At 41.2% G+C, this 23238-nt stretch overlaps 1 protein-coding gene and 1 pseudogene across 2 annotated transcripts in view; both read left to right on the plus strand.

Moving 5' to 3' along the window:
• Nucleotides 1-1123: 1123 nt before the first annotated feature.
• On the plus strand, nucleotides 1124-16849 carry LOC306655275 (2-iminobutanoate/2-iminopropanoate deaminase-like; annotated as a pseudogene). Its single transcript has 3 exons — nucleotides 1124-1562; nucleotides 16501-16601; nucleotides 16670-16849. The product of its transcript is annotated as a 2-iminobutanoate/2-iminopropanoate deaminase-like (transcript).
• Nucleotides 16850-17331: 482 nt separating this feature from the next.
• Nucleotides 17332-23238, plus strand: part of SPTB (spectrin beta, erythrocytic) — a 116150-nt gene continuing 110243 nt past the window's right edge. The window contains exon 1 of the mRNA XM_079127069.1: nucleotides 17332-17517. The gene's annotated coding sequence lies outside the window, so the exon portion shown is untranslated. The remainder of the gene's footprint in view (nucleotides 17518-23238) is intronic.

A 23238-nucleotide genomic window follows, 5' to 3' on the forward strand; every position in this document is an offset into this window, starting at 1 on the left:
GACAGGGCAACGAGACAGAATCATAGGCTGTGACCACAAGCTGGGCCTCACCAAAATCTTGAGGAAATTTTTGATGTCAAATTCTGTTTCTAGGGACATCAAGATTTTTTACTTCCTACCAGAATGACCATTTGGCAGATAGTGAATTTATTGCTTTGAAGATTCACTCCTAACCCCTGTTTCATTCCTAAATAACAGTAAAGACATCATCATGATGAACAAGAGATTTTTGGTTCATTATACTTGTAAGACACTGATCAGGCACCAGATGAGCAGAGGGAAAATACATGATTCATAAGCAGTTGGGTTACTGTTTTGAAGACATTGGATATATACATTAAAATACATACATGTGGACTGGGGGGATGTGGCTTAGTGGTAGAGTGCTTGCCTAGCATGGGTAGGGCACTGAATTCAACTCCCACCTCTGCCAAAAGAATTATATATATATGTTTTAACAAACAAATAAAAACTGCCAGATAACACAGACTGAATGCCAAGTGAATATTTTATAAGTAGGCTACCATAGAGCCCAGTTTGTCCTAGACAGTCTGAATTCATGACCGGTTTATGGTTCAGAGTAATTGTGCCCCCTTTAACACTCAAACACCACAATTTGGGTGATACATTCATTATATGTTATTTTATGTACAGATCAGTCCTCTAGAATTTAAGGGGAGGGAGTGATTATCAATGGCTAGGGTGTTTGGTGGGGAGTTCAGGGAGCTGGTGGAACTTGAATCGGACTTTGAAGGAAGAGTTAGTATAGGACATAGGCAAGAAGAGAGCAGCCTACAGGGAGATATCAGGAACAAAGGGACCAAGATGGACCTGGGAATAAAGTAAAGGCCACAGCACAACTCCAGGGGGCGTGGTCCACATCATGTTCTCTCTGAAGGCCCCCTCTGGATGGCGCAGCTCTTGGTTCTACATGTCTAACATATTTGGAAGCAAATTAACTATTCAACTGGAGAAGAGAATTGTGTAAGAACAGAAGTACAGAACAGACAGTGAAAAAATAAAGATGTCAGATTAAGAAAATTAAAGTTTTAGGTGAGAAGCAGGGGTGGGGCTGGTTGTAGGGGTTTCTTCTCCTTGAGGAGTGTGAGAAAGAAGGTCTAACATGTCATCCCTGATCAAAAAAGTGATCAGCACCATGAAAGCCCCCAGGGTCACTGGTCCCTATCCTAAAGCAGTTGAAAGGACCATTTACATCTCTGGACAGACAGGCACAGACCCTTCTAACAAATAGCTTGTATCAGGAGGGGTAGTAGCAGAATCTAAACAAACCCTTACAAACGTGGGTGAAATTCTGAAAGCGGCAGGGTGTGACTTCACTAATGTGGTCAAAGCACCTGTTTTACTGGCTGACATAAATGATTTTAATACTAACAATGAAATCTACAAACAGTATTTCAAGACTAATTGTCCTGCTAGAGCTGCTTACCAGGCTGCTGCTTTTCCCAAAGGAGCACATGTTGAGATTGAAGTAGTAGCTGTCCAAGGACCTTCCAATTGCAGACAGAGGGTTGTTCTTATCACGTCTTTAACATTTTGCCCGGGTGCGGCAGCGCACATCTGTAATCCAGCAGTTCAGGAGCTGAGGCAGGAGGCTCATAAGTTCAAAGCCAGCTTCAGCAATTTAGCAAGGCCTTAAGCAACTCAGTGAGAGCCTGTCTCAAAAATAAGTAAATAAATAAAAAGGGCTGGGACATGGCTCAATGGTTAAGTGCTCCTGGGTTCAATCACTGTACCAAAAAAAAAAAAAAAAAAAAAAATTAACATCTTGATTTTTACAATTGATGTTGGGAAAATATACATGTATCTAACATACCTGAAATTATCATGGAAATACTATATGATAGATTTCATATGAATTGAATATTAGATAATGAATCCAGTTACGGATGCTATAAATTATAGCTATGTACACTCATTGATGAATGTGGGAGAAGAGACAACTCATTACACAGTCACTCAAATAAATAAAAGTATGAGGAAAATAACACATAGGAAAGCTGAGTATTATTCCTGAAAAGTAATAAAGAGCAAATCTAATTCAGTTAAATTCTATTAATTTAATGATGTGAAATATTTAGTTTTCATGTGATTCTGTTTTTACTAAGTAAAATAAATATTCAATCTTGAATGGTAGAAGTAAAGGAGAAGAGGCTGGGGTTAGGGTTGCAGCTCAGTGGTAGAGCGCTTGCCTAGCATGTGTGAGGCACTGGGTTTGATTCTCAGCATCACATAAATTAAATAAAATAAAGATCCATGACAACTAAAAAATTTTTTAAAAAGAAGTAAAGGACCAAATTTATGTGGGACAATATTTTTCTAATGAAAATAAAAACCATGCAGATTAAAAAAAAAAAAAAAAAAGAAAGAAAGAAAAAAAAGAAAAAGAAAAGAAAAAGAAAGAAAGAAATTAAAATGTTGTCCCATGGGTGATAGAACTCTAATGAAGATTTTTAAGCAGGGAGTGATACTTACAACAAAATGTTTTTGGAAGATTAATATTCCCAACTGAACTGATCACTGTTTTGAAAGGAAAGAAAGTAGAAGGAGAAGTAGTTTTAGAAGTGTTGGAAATGCCTAGGAGAGACATGATGAGTCTGATGTACTTGGAGGTCGAAGGAAGGGGATATGAGGAGATAGACTTGTGAGAGCCGCAAAGGCAAGGCTGATAGGGTTTGGTAACTGCTCAGCCACCCTAGGAGAGGGAACAGTCGAGAATGGTGCAAGATTTCTGGGCTGGGGGGTGAGGCTTGGTGGTAGAGCACTTGTTAATCATGTGCTGGGTCCAGGGTTCCATCCCTGCCACTGGGTTGGGGTAGTGCTGATAGGATGAAGCCTCCTCTACTTGTAGTTTTAGCTGTTTGGGAGGCTGAGGTGGGAGAATCAATTGAACCCAATAGTTCAAGGACTACCCAATGTTGCAAGACCCTGTCTCAAAACAAAACAAGAAAACTTGAGATTTCAAACCAGAGTAACTGAGAAATGGATGGTATCATTGATAAATGTGGAGTCGACAGAAGGAGTTAACTTTGTGGGGGAAAGATGAGCTCTGTTCCAGATATGTTGACTTGGAGACATCCATCTGGAATGTCCAACAGGAAATAGTAACATAGAGCTGAGACGGTCATGCTAGAGACGTGGATTAAGGAATTCTGTGTGAATTAAGAAAAGGTGTTTGCCTTCAAGATTATAAATAGTCCAAGATTATCACTTGGATTTCAGGTCTATTTTGTGGAGTAGGAAGGAATACAGCTTGCAAAGATAGCAGAAGAGAAGGCCCAGAGACAGGGCAGAGTGGAGTCAAGAGGATCAAAGAAAAAGGAGGCTTCATGCTGGAGAGGTTGGCCTGCAAAATTAAATGACTGAAGAAAGTCATGGTTTTTGCCAGGGTGGATAACTTGGAGGTTTTTGGCGGGGGTGTAAAATTTTGCTGTAATTTTATAGGTGGGCTTCCTGTTATAATAAGGGTTAGGAATGAATAGGTGGTGAGTCAAGGGAGAGAAGGTATGAAGTCTGACCTTGTAAGGAATTTGGCAGGGAAGGGAGAGAAAAATAGAATGAAAGTTCATGGAATGGCCAGGATTAAGGAAGGATATTTTTAAAGGGCATAAGAAACTCTTGCTCTCTGTTGAACTATGGGGAGTGCTTTATTGGCTTAGAATAAATTCCAAGTTTTCAAATTGCGTGCAGTACCTTTCTTCCTCTGAATTCCAGCCAAGAAGCTTAGTATAGCAAGGGGGTCAAGGGTGGGGGTGTAGGGGAGGAAAGCCCCATAGGGAGAAGAACTTAGAAAGGATTCAACAGGGAGTCCTCAGTGGGTGATTGAAAGGGACATCATCTTTTCTCATGGAGTTGGAGCTCTTTCTGTTCAGGCAGAACCATATCTATCCATAAATGGCACAGATATTCACCCTAGGAGAGGACATCCCTAAAATACTGAGGAATGGGGCTGATGGTGGAGGTCAATTGTGGAGTACTTGCCCAGCACATGGGAGGCTCTGGGTTGGATCCCTAACACCACAAAATAAATAAAAACTGAGGAATTTTTTAGGTTGTGTTTGTGTATTTGAGATTTTTCTAAAGCCTTCAATCAACCTCTTACTTTAAAAAAAAAAAAAAAAAAAAAAAACCTTCCATGGTCCACAGATTGCTCAGCCCAACATCCATCCTTCCTGCTGTCCCGCCCACCATCCTAGTTCAGGACCCAGTTACTTACTTGTCCCCTTGACTGCTGTAATGGCCTGTCTCCTGTCACTCTCCATTCCTGCCATTGCTGCCACTCAATCTCCTAAAGCACCCTTCTGATCCTATCTGCGTATTACCTAAAAGCCTTCAGCAGATTCCCATTGTCAACTGAATTAGGCTTTCAGGTTGTCTCACCCTGATTTTTAAAGCAGCCACAATAGAGCTTTAGTTTACTTTTTTTTTTTTTTCTTTTTTGTCCCAATTTCCACACTTTCCTTGTATCCAAACTGATCGACAGGCATGACAAAGGGGGGTTACTTGGCCCTTCTATTTGAAGTAGCTATGCAAAATTTCCCTAGGACAACAACAGCCAATTCACACAGGAAGGTGGGTGGAAGATGCAAACGAAGGTCATTTTTCACTTTCTGCTAAGTTTGATCTTGTCTGAACCGTCCCCTGCAAAATTTTGTTGTTGTTGTTGTTGTTGTTGTTTTTAACTTTTATGTGGCATGTACCAAATTCTGCCTTATATTGGAGTCATTTGTGTGCTTCTATCCCCACCGTGCTAGAATGGATGCAGCCAGAAGACAAAATAGTCCTCATCTCTGATCAAGGTCTAGTACTATGTCATGCACTGGGGGGGCATTTGATATTGTTTTTCTTTTTGGTACTGAGGATTGAACCCATGGGCACTCTACCACTGAGCAATATTCCCAGCTCTTTTTTTTTTTTTTTGCTTTGAGTCAAGATCTCACTAAGTTACCCAGGCTGGCCTTGAACTTGTGAGCTTCCTCCTTCAGCTTCCCAAGTCAATACATGTTTTAAAATTCCCTGACTGGAATGAAAAGAGATTGCATGTTGCCTTTGCTCACCATCTCTCAAGATGATCTTACCCCTTCCTATTAAGATGCAAATGTTATTTTTAATGTAGCATCTGTGTGTCTCTCACCTGGCTATAAATACATTATGAGTTAGAATATAAGAAGCTAGAAGACAGGCACTGTATATAAGTTAACCTAATTTATCAAATGCTCAATTCACAGATTTATGTGAATTTATGCTCTTAGTAGTGTTTTTAATAATTTTAGTGATAAATCTACTTGCAGGTTATTTTACCAATCAGGGGCTCTTCCATGAGAATAGAACTACATGTAAAATTAAGTATTTGTGTATAAAGTTCCTTATTTTTTTTCCCCTGGGGAGAGGGAAAACAGCTTTCATCAAATACTCAAATATTGGCCTGTTACCCAGGAAAGAGTAAGTCCCATTTGCTGGACTCAGTGCATCTACAGAAATGTTTTTATTTTGTTCCCATTGATTACTTGTGAAGGAATTTTTTTTTTTTTTTTTAAACTTTAGTAGTTGTTCCACAGACAGCAAATATAGCCACAGATAGAGTTGTTTAGGATAATTCCTAATGCTGCTTTCCTAACCTCTACCCGGTGCCTGCCTATGTTGAGTCTTGCCTGTCACTGGGCTAAAGAATAGCATCATGCAATCACAGACAAGGTGTATAAAGAACTCGCCATCTTGTCACCTACATCCTCCTCTGCCCTCCTTCTTTTGGCATTAGGGGCCTCTGCTGTTTTCACCGGAGGTTTCGACCCAGGTGCTTGTATCAAAATTCCTATGTGACTCTTTCTTTCTCATGCCAACCCTTCTGGCTGAGCCTGCAGTTATAGTTAAGAGCTTCCTTTAAGAGGAATAAAATCTAATGGCGCCAATCTCTGACACTGGATCCATTAGCTTTGCCTGGTGAAGGAGTGAGAGGCAAACTTTTAGCTTATTGTTAAAAACCCACTTCTTGGTTAGATTTCTGCAAAATCTCTCCTACTCATTATTACTGATTTTTCTCCTTTCTCTCTTATTCCCTGTGGGATTCAGTCTTCCCTAGTGACTTAATTTAGTTAATGTTCTAATTAGTGCAACTTCCACTCCAGCGGATTTCCTGGGCTTTCACATCAGTGCTTTTCCATATGATAAACTCCATTAACAATTCTCTGAACATTCAAGAAAAAGGAAGCAGTTATTTAATGCAATGAGCTGTACCTCATTTGCCCCCATCTTCTGGTCCAAATTTCTTGGCTATCCTGGAGCTTCCTCAGCAGATAATTTCATCAACAGAGAATTAGGACTGAGTGGTGGCATCAAGGCCAACGATTGAATGGACTCATTTTCTAGCAGTTACTGTTCATATCATCACTGAAGTTAAAAAAAAGGACTTTTTTTGATTTGTTTTGTTTTGTATTTTGGGTACACAGGGGCACTCAACCACTGAGCCAGATCCCCAGTGCTATTTTGTATTTTATTTAGAGACAGGGTCTTGCTGAGTTGCTTAGCGCCTCATTTTTGCTGAGGCTGGCTTTGAACTTGTGATCCTCCTGCCTCAGGCTCTTGAACTGCTGGAATTACAGGTTTGTGCCACCTCGTCTGGCTAAAGAAAATATTTTTAATGCCCATGGAAAGCGCCAACACTTGGGAAGTTTTCTAAAAAATGCCATCTTCCCAGTAGTGATGTAGATTTGTCCTGATATACTCTTCTTTTTCTTTGAATCTCCTTATCTTATCCAGACATGATTAGGAATATAGTATAATCTGGACTAGGGAATAAAAAGTCAAGTGAATCACATAGACTATTTGATCTGACATTCTAAACAATAGTTCTCAACCTTGGCTGTGCTTTTGAACCAAATGGAGGGCTTTTAAAAAATTGATGCTTGGGTCTCACCCCCAGAGATTCTGACTTAATTGATGTGGGGTGCAGCATAGCCAGTGGGAACTTTTAAAAGCTAATCTAGCTGCAGGCAAGGTTGAGGACCAGCAGTCTAAAGTAATCAAAAGGACTAACAGTCAGCTTCAATTAATGAACAGTGTCATAATACTGTCAGAAGACAGTAGAGGGCAGAGTTGACTTAAATTTATATACAGATAAATTGTATAATGGCAAGTAGTTAATAAGGTAAATAGTGTAAAAAGTAAGTCGTTAATAATGTACTTTGTGGCTGTCTTTTGCTACAAAGCTTTCATTTAACTCTAAAGTCAATTTTTTTGTGTATTGGAATTTTCGCGTGTTAGGAATTGTCCAAACCAGCACACTTCTGAGAATTCAAAGGAACTCTCTTAATGATCATGCCAGGACCACAGGTACAAATCAGGATTGTCTTGGGCAAACAGTGATATGTGGTCACCCTGTGGCCACCAGGTCTTCTGTAGAGAAGAGTTAGGATCTGCAACATGGCAGCATTACTTAGAACAAACAGCAATTAACTATGTACTTGTGCTAAATATTAAAATCTTCAGTATTATTTTGTGTATGCCCATCTATCATTGTTCAGTACCACAGTAGGTACCCTGAGTAATAGAAAATAAACTTAAGACAGATTTTTAAGTGTCAAGCATTATATAATTTGGTCAGGAAGAGAAGACTGATAAAGGATGTTGCTCTGGTAAATAAAACACAAGAACCTCCTCAAAGATACTTTCTGGGAGCAGAGTATGAAATATAAAATAAATGAAAAACTACTCACAAATACTACCCTAAATTGTACACAGGCTGTCCTTGGCCTGTAGTGACTTTTTTGGAGTTTTGCACTGTGGTGCTTGCATACCTCCAGCACGTCAGTATGCAGACACCAGGTGACTTCCGGAGTTGCTCGGATCTGAACCTTTGAAATTCTCCTTGTGAGCACAGCTCCTCTCATAGGCGCCCTCTCTAGCTCCTAGATAATTAACCTAGATAGCCATTGACCCCCAAAGTGAATCAATGGACTTAATTTCAGTATGGGAGGCCTGATAAAATTGGTGAAAAGCAACTACCTGAGAAGTAACAGAAGGATCCCTCAAGGAGCTTAGCCACAGACCTCTGATCCCACGTGGAGCTTCTCCTATTGGGTGTTGCAGCCGCACCCCACACTTTCTGAATGACATGAATGACAACTCTGGTGCTAACTGTATTTATGACTTTTTTTTTTTTTTTTTTTTTTTTTTGCGGTGCTGGGGATTGAACCAGGGCCTTATGCTTGCAAGGCAAGCACTCTACCAACTGAGCTATATCCCCAGCCCTCCCTATCAGTTTTTAATTTGGGTTCAGTTATATTTAGGAAGCTTATTTTTCCTCCTTTGTTGATTTCTCATATACGGATCCTTATTTAATTTAATCTGCACTTTAATAATCCTGCATTTTTTCATGCTTATATGACTGGTAAGTGTAAGTATCAGGATTGATTAGGCGACCTTAGGAAACTCACATAATCAAAGCACGTTCGTAAAGAAAACAAAGCTATGAAGATCTATCTGCCCTGTCCCTTAAGTAGTTAGGATTATTTCTTTCCGTAGCCTCAAATTGGATCCCAAGGCCAATCTGATGGCTTGACAATTCTTCCCATTGTGCAGGGGTTGGACTGGGGAGGAAATGAGGATGGGTCAGTCCAATCCATCTTCACACTGCTGATATCACCAGCTGAGGAAAACAGATCAGCTGTGCTGTGTTTGTGGGACGAGATGAGTCCTTCGCTTTGTGGCACATTTATTTCATGCTCTGAGTTATTGACGACAATATTCAAGCATTGTTTTCTTGCTGTTTTGTTCTTACCCTGGTCCTCATCCCTATCAAAACTTATTTGGAAGAAAGATTTAATATTTTCTTTCTGAGGACTTTACTACACTTTTCCCAAGTTGAAAATACATTTGTTGCTTACCTATTATGAAAATATTCTATGCTTGTGAAACATCCAAACGTCATAGAAAATCACAGAAAGAAATAAGAATTACTCTAAATCCCACCATCTGAAAATAAGATTTTGGGGAGTATTCGTCCTTATACAAATTTTGTTGTTATTTTTATGGGCTGAGGATGGAACCCAAGGGTACTCTACCACTGAGCTGCATCCCTAGCCCTTTTGATTTTGAGATAGGGTCTCACTAACTTGCTCAGGCTGGCCTTGAACTTATCATTCTCTTGCCACTGCCTCCCCAGTAGCTACAATTACAGGCATGCCCCACCATGTTCTACCTGGTATAAAATAATTTATTTCTTAGTTAAATAGAAATTATTTGGAGCCTTAAAAATTTCAATAAGTCATGACATTTTCCCTTCTCAATAATTATAAAACCACATCATCTTTTAAATAGTCATTTATGTGTATATGTGTACACCATAATTGGTATTAAAAGGGAAATTCCATAGACCAATTAAATTTAGTAGAGTTCATTCAGAGCAAAGCAAAACAAAACAAAGCAGAGCAAAATAAAAATGATTCATAAATCAGGCTGCTTCCAGAACCAGGGAAGGATCTGAGAACTCCGACCAACACTATCAGATGGCATTTATAGAAAAATGGAAGTAAGGCATAGAAAACAACTGATTGGCTATAGCTTAGTCAATCAGGCACTCAGCTGGTTATAACTGAACCAGTCCATTGGTTGCAGGGCCTCCTGCAACCAGCCAATGCTCAGTCACTGTGGTAGAACTCTATATTGGTTTGATGTGTTGGACTTGGTAAGGTGTCTATTCCAAATCCATGGACTTCCGCAGATTTTATTTAACATTGGTTTAACCAATTCCATTTTGATAAGCATTGAACTGAATTGTAATTTTCATTATAATCAACATACAATCATATTTTTGTATGTTATTAGCACAAGTGTTAAATATCAAAAGTTAGATCTAGCTGGGCATGGTGCAACAAGCCTGTAATCCCAGAGACTCAAGAGGCTGAGGCAGAAGGATATCAACTTTGAGACCAGACTCATCAGGACCTAAGAAACTTAGCAAATGGCTGTCTCAAAATAAAAGTTAAAAGAATTGGGCTGGGGTTGTGGCTCAGTGGTAGAGCATTTGCCCAGCATGTGTGAGGCACTGGGTTTGATTCTAAGCACCATATAAAAATAAAATAAAGTTTAAAAAAGTGGGTGCTGGGATGTGACTCAGTGGTTAAGCACCTGGGTTTGATCCCCACTACCCACCCCACAAAAAAAAAAAAAAAACTGAAACAGTCTTTAGAGGCCAGTTTATACAGTGCCATCATTTTGCAGATGAGAAGCATGCAGAGTGTTAAGAGGAGATATGATATGATCCAGGTCTTTTGATTCTGTATCTACTATTCTTTCCAGCTCATTCTGCTACTGTCTGAAAAAAAATGTTCTTGGCTATTAAAATTTTGCTAAGTGGCACCAACTTTTCTTTCTTGTTCCAATACCAAAAAGTTGTACCTTAAAAACTAACTTCCCACCAGGGTCATTTGCATTTGATACTTTATTTATGGAAAGAGGTAACCGATTCCTGTACAATCTTTGGGATGAGAGCAGGAGGTTTGTCAAGGACCTGAAATCATATGACCTACTTGTTTGTTTCTGGCAGTATTTGGTGGAGATGAAAGGTAGGAGTTGAGAAACAGGTTAGGCAGTGCTTAGGTCAGCGATGGAATCCTGATGCTCCCTCACAGCTCGAAACCTCTTCCATAGGAAGGGTCTGCGGTTCCCTTGGTTCTGTTTCTGCCCTGGAAGGTCCAGAGCTAGATGCCTTAATTAAGGACATTTTGAGGATGAAAGATGATAGAATAGAATAAGCAGTACAGATAGCATAATTATTTGGCACATGCTCAGCATAAGTGGGGTCTAAATTCTTGAGTTAATTATTTAACTTAAAATATTAGATGATGATATGGGTCCCTTACATTAACCATCATAGCCTCTTAAGAATCATGAGATATTGCTTCCTGAATAAACAAGTCTAATAAATAAGAGGTTTGAAGTTCTGTGTGATGTTGAAAATTGCCTAAACTCTTGGATTTCTTTATTGAGCAATAAGAATAATGATAGCAATTTACTCTACACAATCAGATAAAAATCATTGTAAAGCATTTGGCAAAAAGAAAATGATAATCTTCCAAAAATAGAATCTGTCACAAACTAAAGAAAATGAGGAAAAATTATGTTTTTGATAAGAATCAGTTGTATTCTATAAAATACATCATGTTTGAGTTGAGTTCCTTGTAGACTTTAAAACACTGAAGAAATATTCAAACTGAAGTTGAACAGTTGCAGAAATATTCCAAAGAATAGAAAATGAAATGAATTTGCAGAGGTAATCGAGCCTTTTTATTATAATATCTTTCCAAACTTTATTGAAAATTTCCCAAAGGTCTTGGTTAATATTATGAGAAAATACTTGTGAATTTGTAAACTGCTCACTGACGAATAAAAGCAATTAACACAACCATTTATGTTGCAATAATTTTCACATTAACACAAAGTAGTTTAATCAGTTGAATTGTTAGAATGCTAGCTGTCACTCCTTATTAACAAACTCGGTTTATAAATTATTTTTCCTCCCCTTGATTTGAGTTCCTAGCTTGATAAATATTAATAAAGGAAGAGAACAAAGACTTTGGGATTAGGTACTGTTGATTATTCACATACAGGCTATCTCAAGATAGAGTGTTAATGTCAAAATAACATTATCTTACTCATTATCATTCATTTTGACCCACTTTCCTTTGTTTTGTTTTGTTTTGTTTTGTTTTGTTTTGTGAGACAGAGTCTCACTGGGTTGCCCAGGCTGGTCTTGAACTTGCAATCCTCCCATCTCAGCCTCTAAAGCAGCTGGGTGTATAGGTGCATGCCACCATACCAGTCTCTTCCTATGTTTTTAATTCTGTGTGTTTAAGGTGTGGGCATATTCGAGCATAGGGATTGGAGGAAGGCCAATAACCAAGGATGAGGTCTAAAGATGCCACTGAGGCTGGAACAAACACAGACAAGTCAATTTGACAAGACAATTTGAACCATCACTGCTTGCTATACTTTGTTATCACCTTGGAAGATGGAAGACCCTTGCCCCATAGGTGAACCTGATGGTAGCGGTGAGAGTAAGATCTGATATTTGACCCCATTTCTCACTCACAAAGGGCATGAATGTGCTAAGGTAGCTGAGGAGCTGGAGAAATTCAGGCACGAATACTGCCAGGTATGTCTCAGGGAATGTGGATTCACTTAATAACTTTATTCAAACATAAATAGAAAAGTGAATCACTTAAATATTCACCTTTTAGTTTCCATGATTTGTTTATTCATTCATTGGTTCATTATTCATGCATTCGTTCACTCACCAGACCTTTATCAAGTTCATCATAAGATGTATCAAGAAGTACCATGCTAAATTCTGGGAAACTTACAACTATATCCTGAAAGCAATGGCGAACCATGGGCAGTTTAAAGTAACAGAGTGACATGATCAGATTTCCTTTTTAGAAAGTAGACTGGCTGTGTCGTGGAAGAATGTAAGGAGAGTGAAACTGGAGAATGGGAGAGTGGTTAGGAGGTCACAGAAACAACTGTTTGAAGTATCCAAAGGGAATAGTTGGATACCTGGTCCTCAGCCTCTCTCTATTGTAAATGTGGACTTTTCAAATTAGACTTATTAATAGTTTTTCGTTTTTATTTTATTTTATTTTTTTGGTACTGGGAATTGAACCCAGGGACACCTAACCACTGAGTCACATCCCCAGTCCTTTTTAAAAATATTTTATTTAGAGACAGGGTCTCACTGAGTTGCTTAGGACCTCACTAAATTGCTGAGGCTGGCTTTGAACTTGCAATCCTCCTGCCTCAACCTCCCGTGCTGCTGGGATTACAGGCGTGTGCCAACACACCTGGTGCTGACTTACTGCTTCTTTACCTTTGAAAACTGGAGGATATGATGCCCCTAGATGTTCTAGACAGGGAATGGAAATTTCAACTTAGTATCATGAAGTGTATAAAATGGTAAAAAAAGAAGAAAGAGTAAAGAAGAAAGAGCTAATGTTTATTATTCTTATGCTTTCTTGTGTTTTGTTTTGTTTTTGCAGTACTGGGCATGGAGTCCTGGGCCTTGCACATGCTAGTATCTTGGGTTCTTGATTCTTTCATTGTTGTTAGCAAGGATTTGAATTGTTCAGATTTGGTTTGCTATTTATATTTTAAAGTAGCTTTCTAATACATGTTTGTAATTTAAAGTGGCTTATTTGTTTACTTCAAATGAATGGCTTTGGTTCTGTGATTCAATAAAGACAGTTTTTTATTTTTTATTTTGATTTTAGGATCAGTTTAACTCAAGGCACAGTGTTAGTCTAGTTCATTATAGTTTTGATTTATAATTTAATTTTATTCAAGATTCTAGATTTTATAAATAAAATACTAAACTTTAAGCTGTTCATAAAACTGCACATTATATTTAAAAATCTTTATCAGGCTCTCAATTCAGTAGGATTTTATAATTTAAAAATTAATATTTTTCTTCAACTCAAATTTTATTCTATTTTCTTATTTTTTTTCTCTCTCCATTCTCTTTTCTTTCTTTCTGTAACTTCTATTAGACAGGTATTGGACCTTGGATAGCTCACCTCCATGGTTTTCAACCATTTTCAAGAGTTCTAATCTTCTTGTTTTTTGCCCTGTATTTGGGGAAGATTTTTTTTTTTTTTCTTCTGCTTCCACTAATCCACTTAGTAACTTGGTCTGTTCTGCTTATCAACTAATGAATTTTTAACAGAAATTTCTCTATTTAAGACTTCTTACGTATTTTATTTTCCTCATGGATGAAATATCCTTTCCAATCTTGCTGAATAAAATTCATTTATCTCCTGTTTCCTTTATTTAACTTGGTTTCCTCTGATGTTATTTCTGTAATTGTTTGGTACTTCTCTTTCATTGTATTGGTCTTCCTCCTCCCACAAAATGTTTGGTGATTTTGATGATCCAGTTATAAAGGCAGGCATGGAGATATTCCAAACATTGGTTATATGAATTGAATTGAATTCCTAAGCATTAAAGTTATATACTTTTTAAGGTATTATTCTGTCCCAGGATACCCTCATCTTGTATTGTTTGGCTGTTGCCTAAAATTTCCCTAAATGATTCCTTCTAAACTTTTGTTTTGTTTTGTTTTGTTACTGGGGATTGAACCTAGAAGCACTTAATCACTGAGCCATATTCCCCAGTCCTTTTTATTTTTTATTTTGAGACAGAATCTAGCTAAATTGCTAAAGCTGGCTTTGAACTTGTGATCTTCCTGCCTCAGCCTCCTGAGTGTCTGGGATTACAGGCAAGTGCCACTGCACCTGGCTTGAACATGTTTCTGTTTCTTTTGATTTTCTCTATGAATCAGCGCTTACCTCTTTTCTGTATTTCAGTATTTCCTAAACATTGAAAAGGAGAATCACCCTTTCCCTTATTTCCCTGTGATTTTGGATTCCTAGTCTCTTTATAGCATATCTTTTTATGTAATTTAGAGCGGAAGAGAAACTTAATTCTTCTACTCAATCCTCTATCTCCACCCAACCTTCACCTGTTATTTCCTTTATCTCCTCTATTTATTACCAAGTAATACAAGCTCATGGTAAAAATTTCAGAGAATATGGAAATAGACAATGAAAGTTCCTTCCCATTTTAGAACCTTCTAGTGTCCTGACTTGCATCCTCTTGGCCTCACCTATTGATTTCAGTTGGAGTTGGGTAGACAGTTCTGTGAGGGTTTCCCCAACTCCTTGATGATAGCATTAACTGAGCCTCAAATGTATAACCTCCCCTTTTGGCTCCAGAACTCTCCCAATGCTGCAGATTGCCTGGGGTAGAGGAGGTTGAAAATGGTGGTGTTAACATGGGCAGGAACATTGGCAGAGCCAGCTATTTGACCAACAAGGATGAAGACCAATTTTCTACCGTGCACATACACAATTCCAAGAGACATTTTAAACACCTCTGAGAAGGATCCTGCAGACCTGACCCACTATTGTTCACAACAATGACCTCAACAATGGACCCTTTTCTCAACATTTCCTTCTACCTCCTTAAGTCTCCCCAATTTCTCATTCCTGCTCCCTGAGATCTGCCTTTTTTCCTCCCTTATTTGGCAATGCCCTTTCCTTTTCTAAACTTCCTCTGTCCCTCAGTTCTGATTTATCATTTCACTGTAACTCTATTAGCCGTAAAGCATTTGAGGATGCTGTCAGGATAACAGGATCTGTAGCAAATGAGGTTGTATTGAATTATTTAGCTTTCAACTAAAGTGGAGATAACTAAAGCAGCTGGGCTGGTTTGTAAAATCTTGGGGTAATCTGTCTGCTGCTTTGGAGCTTTTATATTAATTTTTTTCTTATGGTTGAAAATTATAAATTTTAAGAATACAAGAAAAATATGGATGCAACTATTCAGTTAAATGCTACAAACCTATAGCTAAGGAATTATCTCTTTGGGGTAGTATATGATTATGTAGTGGCAGAGCTGCAATTCTAAACCATAGTGAATTTATTTAATAAGTTTATTCATGCAAGGGTTTTTGAAAAACATAAATACATAATTTTTCTTTTTTTTTTTTTCTCTTTCAAAAATAGATCAAGGATTTCTACTTGAGATATGTAACAGTCTCGGCTTTTGAAGTTGGCCTGTTTTTCTTGAGTTTCCTTGCCAGAAAATAGTTCTTAAAGATTTTTTTTTTTTTTTCCACAAAAGAGACCTGTTTCTAACTCAGTAATAAACAAACGATTCTTTTTCTGTTCTTTTCTTTGTGCTTGGGATTGAACCCAAGGCCTCGGCAAACTGAGCTACACTCCCAGCCCCTACAAATGGATTCATAAATGTTATCAGCAAAGCAGAGAGGGGATGACTGCTAATCTAATAAATGACCATGACTATTCTTGTATCATCTTTCCTATATTACTAGAGTCTCTTGGGAAATTGAGCTGAAATAAGGTCCTAGCAAGAGGGGATGGAGTGAAGGGTCCTGTGGCTTTGTAATATCTGTCAAGTTTGTCCCACTTAGCAGTTAGTGTCCAAATGCCTACTCTGAAGAAGTATTGCTGCAGCAGACAGTGAACTATCTTTGTATACATTCAATATATAAACTAAGCTGGAACATCTGGCAATTAAATACCCTTTCCCTGATGAATCTTGGAAAACAGCATAATTATATCCCAAACAAATAACTCAAGAGTAAGGCTGTTCGCTTGTTAAGAATACCAGGCAGCATCAAAGTTAAAATTCTCTTCCACATCTATGCTCTTTTAATCTTCACTGCCATCTCCATAATTCCTGAGATTATCTGGGTTGATGGCTGGTGAGAAATCATCCCAGGCACAGCAGGTAGAGAAGAGAGATGAAAGCTAGAGCGAGGCGTACAACAGACCTTACTGAGCAATGACCTTGTGTTGTGAGAAAGTCAAGAAAATGGACTGCCTTGCAAGCTGCCCGTATTTTTCTGTGTCTCTCTCCCGAGGTGACTCCGAGGTGCCTGTGGTTCCTCTTTGGCACAACTGGTTTTAGTGTTTACTCTGGCCTACTGTATCCACCTTATCCAGACTTGCAGTGAGGAAGCCCACCCCCGCCGCCCCGATTCCGAGACCTGGGCCGACCAAGGAGTGCAGGTGGGCGGGTGTGGCGGTTTGCCTGTTGATTATGGTGCCTGCAATATGCGATCGCCGTGGGACTGCAGGCTGCGCGCCGCCAGCACTGCCCGGTTCGCCCCGACTGCACTGAGTATGCAGGCAGAAACAGCGACACGGAGCCGGCAGGCTGGGGGCGGGGGCCTTGGGCCCAGTGCCCACCCCCTGCGCTCACAGCGTCTGCTCTCACCACCAGCCGGGAAGACCCCGCCCGGGAGCACGCTTTCTAACGCACCAGCCCCCGGAACAATCTGTCCGTCCCCAACACGCCGCGGCGGGGGCGCACTGCCTGGGCGCCGGTCTAGCCCACCCTACGTCCTAAGAGTGTCTTTTAATGTATTTTAAAGAACCGGACTGTATATAGTGGGAACGCAGGGCGGGAAAAGCTGAAGGGTTCATTTTTTGCCGCCAGGTTCGCCGCTCTGGGCGCACGAATTAGGCCCGAGCTGCAGAGTCAAGCCCTTTTCCCGCTGTGGGGGTCTCAGGGTGGCACGGGATTAGGGGACTGGAGTGATGATGGGGGCGCCCCGGGTTCGGACTGGGAGGCAGAGGCCGGCCCCGGCAGCCGGTGGAGGCCGGGCAGGTGCCCCGGGGCGCGGAGGCTGATTGGCAGGTGCAGGAGTGGGTGGGGAAGGCGGGGGCTGGGCCTGGCGCTGCGGGAGGCTGCGGCCCCGCCTCCCCGCCCCCGCCGCGGGACTATCTGGTCCCGGCAGCAGCGATGTCCCCCGGCAGGAATGTCCCTCCTCAGATAATGTTATTTATATCTCTGGGCGGGTCCGTGGCTCGGCAGCACCAGGCGCCCTGCGGCCGCTGTGCCAGGAGCCCCGCGCTGCCCTCCTCCCCCTGCGCCGCCGCCGCCCCCAGGCTCGGGGTGGCCGCGGCTTCAGCCCTAGCGCAGGTGAGTCCCAAGAGGGCCCAGTGACCGGAGGGAGCTGGGTGCGGGTGCGCAAGACTGGGGCGCGCGGCGCGAGCGCAGGGCCCAGGGGATCAGGTGGGGGCCCTGTCCCAGGTGCCAGGCGTGGAGTGGGTCGGGTACAGGGCCCGGAGGCCCTGGCGGCTACGACAGCAGTCATCCCGGGACGCGGGGACCTGTGCGGGCTTCTGAGGCGCTTGGCGAGCTGGGCGCTAGCTTTGGAGAGCCGGCTCCTAGGGAATCACTTGGGGGCGCTGGGAGGGAGGTGAGGGGGTGCGTGTTCATGGCTTCCTCCTCCAGGACCCCGGCCTGGGAGCGCAGGGGATCCGACCTCCGCACTGCTCCCACTGCCTCCCACTGCCCGATTTCTCAGCCTTGGTGCTGCTCAGGTCCTCTTCTAGAACTTGGCTGCGCGTTCTCCGGTAGCCCTGCGCCCAGGCGGGGAGGACAGGGCAGGGCAGCAGAGGGGGCCGGGCCCTAAGGCGCTGAGCGCCACGAGAAGAATCGTGGGGGCGGGTGGCGGACAGAAACAAGATCTGAGTGCCCCGAGCCATACTTTAAAGACCCCTATCCTTCCTCTCCGGAATAGTTCCTCTCCTCCAAGCTTGCACAGTCCACGCTACCCTCACCGCCTCACCGGCTACTCTTTCTCCAACAACTTGGCCCCAAGAAATAGCAGAAAGTGGAGAAATAACTGGAGCTTTCACGCAATCCCCAACTCCCACCAACCCACCCAGACTTCCAAAGAGGGAAAGTAGCTGAAGGGCTTGAACAGTTTCCTTGACAACGAGTCTCAGGTAGGGCCTTGATTTATAGGCTATTAATATCTAAACCACTGTTTTCAGTGAGCAATTAGAGGTGCCATGAGTTAATAATAACAAGTTTAATACACTGAAGGAAAACGAAAAGAAGCCACCATTGTGTGTGTGTGTGTGTGTGTGTGTGTGTGTGTGTGTGTGTGTGTGTGTGTGTTTGTAAAATTTTAGATGCATCTTATTGGGGGATGGGGTGGGAGATTATAGTGACAGTCTTTTTGTGCTGAGAACTTCTGTGGGGAGGCGGTAGGCTGTCACTTCCAGAGAGGAGGCAGCGGTAAGAAACCCATGCCTGTGGCAGTCACGAAATGTACTTAAGTTTCTAAGGTGATTCAGATAGCCCCTCAATAAGACGAGTCTGCAAATAAAAAATCCTAGGCACATCTATACTGCCCGCTAACTTATCCATAGCTTCACAGATGGTTCTGAATTTTATTCTAGAAATTACTCTTTGATCACTCCCTACATTGTGACCCAGGGCAGGTCATCTCCTATACTAGGATCATACTTTTATTCTTGCAATGAGCCCTGAATGCCCAGAATACCACTGACAACTCCTTTTAATTTTTTTTTTGAAATATTTTGTTTTAGTTGTAGGAGGACACAATACCTTTATTTTATTTTTATGTGGTGCTGAGGCTCAAACCCAGGACCTCATGCATGCTAGGTGAGCGCTCTGACCTCACTGAGCCACAACCCCAGCCCAACAACTCCTTTTTAAGTACAAAATGTTTGTTGATATGTACTGGACAGCCAGCACCCAACCTGGAGAGGCTGGTGCTTCCCTGGAGGTTTTTTGGCTAACTAGCAAAAGGAGTTGAAGAAGAGCCTACCAGCCATGAAACCAACTGATTCCATAGGTGGGTCATCGATTCAGAATTTTATCAAACTCCTGAGTTAAAGCACAGTTGAAAGACAAAAACCCTATATTATGAAAATGTGATCCCTTACCTATTGCTACAAGTTTTATCAGTGGCCTAGTGGCAATGGTTGGGGATGAGCCAGCCCTGTAATCTTGAGTTCTCGGAAGACTGCTCATGGAATTGAAAGCACCCAAAAACTCTCAGGCATCTAGGCCGGGCCTGGTAGCACAGGCATATCAAGTTTTCCTGAGTGGCCTGCCCAGCAGAGAGCTGGGATACCACCTTTCACTCCTGTCATTGCTTCTTTCAAGTGTTCTGTAGGTGTCTTATAGCAGGATACCTGCTGGATAATTAACTTTAGCGGGGAAAGGCTCAGTAGGAGGCAGATTCCCATCCGGAATCATATTTGGCAAAGTAAAAATGACTATTTTTAAGGAAACGAGGTGTGAATGAAAGTTTTGAACTGAAGTCAGACAGTCTGCCACAGTTCTGGAAACAGATTGTTTTTAGTAAATAAAAATAATAGGTTTCACTTCTTCTGTCTTTTATGTATTAGTGCCTAACTTGGTACCTGTCTGGTTAGTGGATTCTCAGTTAATCTTTGTTTAATGAATAAATGAATGGTCAGAGTTTTCTTTGTATTATGCTATTGTCACAATAATTCTGCAAGTAGGCTTATATCAGCGTTTTAAGTGAGGAAACAGGTTCAGGGAACTAAATAACTTGCCTCACATCACATAGCTGATAGGAGATGGGCTGGGATTCAAGCTCAGCTGTTTGGTTCCACTGTCTTTTTGAGGTTAGACACTCAGCAGGGGATATAGAAGTACAGGTTGGAAAGATTTGGGTGTAGCATTGTCTTTTAGTCTCACCACCTTTGCTCCCAGGACCTCAGACAATAATATTGTTTATATCACAGAAGCTTAAGAAATATTGCCCAAAGACAGCGTTGGACACTTAATTTGCTCAGAGGTTTTTAGCCTTGCCCATTATTTTCAGGTCATTGTTTCAAGGACGAAATTGTAATTTTGGCAGTAGTCAAAGCATAGATTTTTTTTTTTTTTTTTTTTTAAACAGATTTTCCTTTCAGTTCTGGAAGTAACCAGGAGGGCTTGATGATGCATAGGGACAGTGTGATAGGACAGAGGATGACTATAAAAAATTCATGAGGCAGATACTATTGGAGTTGGAAGGGACCTTGGAGGTCACTGAGTCCAGTCTTTTGTTTGTGTAGTTACATGCTTAAAGGTGAGACCTGGCTGGTCATTTTTATGTCTTCTGTACTTCTTATCATTCTACCCCATTTCTTTATTCTTTCTCTTCTCTCTTTCTCTGTCTCTGCCAGCAATGTGTATTTCCTGAAGTTTTGCCTAAGCAACTACTGAGATTTTCTTTCCTTTTTGGAGAGCTTATGAGAAGACATATTTTAATATCCAATATGTTCACCTTAGTGAAATCTAAAAAAAGAAAAGGTATTGGGGACAGGCAGGAGAGGAGACATTCATGAACATTAAATGCTAAACTTAGTTTCTAATCTCCCTCTTGCTAGTTAGGTATACAGATGTATACATTTTTACACAAAAGGTGTGCACACTACTATCTGGAGACAGTGCAAATCTTAAGGCAAATGATAATGTGATATTTCTGGAGGAGGACTTTAGGGAATTATTGGGACTATTGGATACCTGTTTTAATCTAAACCTAATCATCAGATTGCTTTTAAAGAGTTTTGTTTGAAATTTCAAAATTAAAACCAAAATGTTATTCTCAGCTCAAGGCCAGAAATGGTAGGAAATGTGACCAGTGGGAGGTTTAAAGTGATATAAAATATATTTCTTCATTATCCATGATTTTTTTTATAACCTCAGACCTGTAGGTTACCATTTATCAATTGACTTGGGAGGATTGGGAGTGAAGATAACTGTGCTGTGTGAGCTGATGAGAAATTTTATTTTATGATGAGGTCTAGCGGGGAAGTCCATGGATACTGGACTCTGGAACCATGCAGTTATTACAAGCCAAAAATGTAGGGCAAATAATACTTGCAAAGAGGTGTTTTATCTTCAGAGTAGTTTGTGTTGACTCAGTTGGTCTTTATAGACAAGTCTTTGGTTGCTTCTCTATTTTAAAGAAATATGGGGAGAAAGAGTACACTCAGTGGTCTGTGAACCAGAATCATCAGGCACCATTCACTGGGGTTATCTTAGAGATGTCTATTTCCTCTGACAACCCCAGGAGGTAAAGGTCTCCTGTCTTTGGAGATGGAGATCAAGGGAAAATGTAGGAGGCAGTCTGGAGAATCCACTGTCAGACCTGACTCCACTCACTGGATGGGCCACTCCCGGTGGTAAATATTTAGAAAATGCCATAGGGTTCCCCTTTATTGCTGCGCTTGCTTGCTTACTTGCTTTCTTCTTCTTCTTCTTCTTTTTTTGTTACTGGGGGTTGAACCCAGGGGTGCTCAACCACTGAGCTACATCCTCGGCCTTTTTTATTTTTGATTTTGAGACAGGTTCTCACTAAGTTGCTTAGGGCCTTGCTAAGTTGCTGAGGCTGGTCTTGAACCTGCAGTCCCCTGCCTCAGCCTCCTGAGTTGCTGGGATTATAGGCATGAGCCACTGCGCCCAGCACTCTGCTTATTTTCTTAATTCAGTCAAGCAATTCAAGTTCTTCCATTTTCACTCGGCCTTAGCTGGATATCAGACCACCAGGGGTTCACCAGTCTCCACGCTCACAGAGCAAAGGCAGGCACAGAATATGCTTCCTCATTAAATTGGCTAGCATATGTCATTCCCCGATCACCTCTCCTTTTGCTCTTTCCTTCCTTTGGTTACAGGAAATATTAAAAGCTATCTTCTTCCTACCTCCGCAAGGCCTTCTCAGGCTTTGCCATAATGTTTTATTTCCACTCTACCTGTGCAGACCTGGCTGAGGGTATAATTAAAGGGCAATTAAAACCCAGACATATATCGTGTTAGCAGTGGGGGCAAAAGCGGGCTTCCTTTCTTTCTTTGATTTGAATGCTATAAATTTAGCAATGAAAAAGGCATGAGACTAGAAAAAAAGGGATTTAGCACTGAACTGGGCTCAGATCATCCAGAATACTTATGAAAAGAATAACAGGGCACTTTGACAGTTAAAGAACAATAATTGCTTTGAATTATAGTCAGTTCAGGAAGTTTCCACCATTGTGAAAAGGAGCAGAAACTTGGATAATCCTGAAAATGAATAGTTTGAAAATGATTTCTATTTGTACCGGACTTAAATATGGGTGTATCTTATATGAGAATTTATAGCTCTTCAAATAAAACTAGGCGTGCTTAGTGACATAGCTCATGGGAAGTGGAAGGAGGTTTGGAGCCTCATTCTGACCCTGTTTCCAAAAGACCCTTAGGAGTGGTGGAGCAGCTTCCCCTTCTAGCATGTTTCCTCAGAGTGCACAAGTAAGAAAGGGCCTTTCGTAATGGAAGCCACAAGTCGTAGAGAATCAGAGCTGGGAAGGCCTGAGAAAACAGGCCTTGAGATGTATTCAAGAAGAGCAAACACTGGGTATTTACTGTGTGCCTTACACTGGTATGGGCTGAGGATACAAAAAGGGTTCAGGTGGAGACCCACTGATCTGTTGGAGAGCAGACTTGCAAGCAAGCAAGGATTCGATAGCATGCTTGTGAGAACGGTGTTCTGAGAGAAAGTCTACAAGAGGAAGGTCCTGGGAAGCTCCTGAAATTATCTGGGATTTCTGTGGGGGCTTCTCCTTCCACATGCCATGTGAATGAGGGAAAGAGTTTCTGTTGGAGGATGGTGCCGGCTATCAATTAATCACCAAGAAACTTATCTAATCAAACACAAGAGTCAATAATCCTTTCAAATGGAAGGGGGTGTGGCAGACTGGGCCATGCCAGATCTGGCTTCTAACAAGATGGAGAAACCCACCTTCACCTTTATTTATAGTTGCACAGGTAAAGAGGGACTGGGAGGGGCTCTTTCTGCGAGGAACAGGATGGGGTGGAGTTAGGGAAGCCATTTGC

This window comes from Sciurus vulgaris, assembly GCF_902686455.1.
Source record: "Sciurus vulgaris genome assembly, chromosome: 2".
Classification (NCBI taxonomy): Eukaryota; Metazoa; Chordata; class Mammalia; order Rodentia; family Sciuridae; genus Sciurus; species Sciurus vulgaris.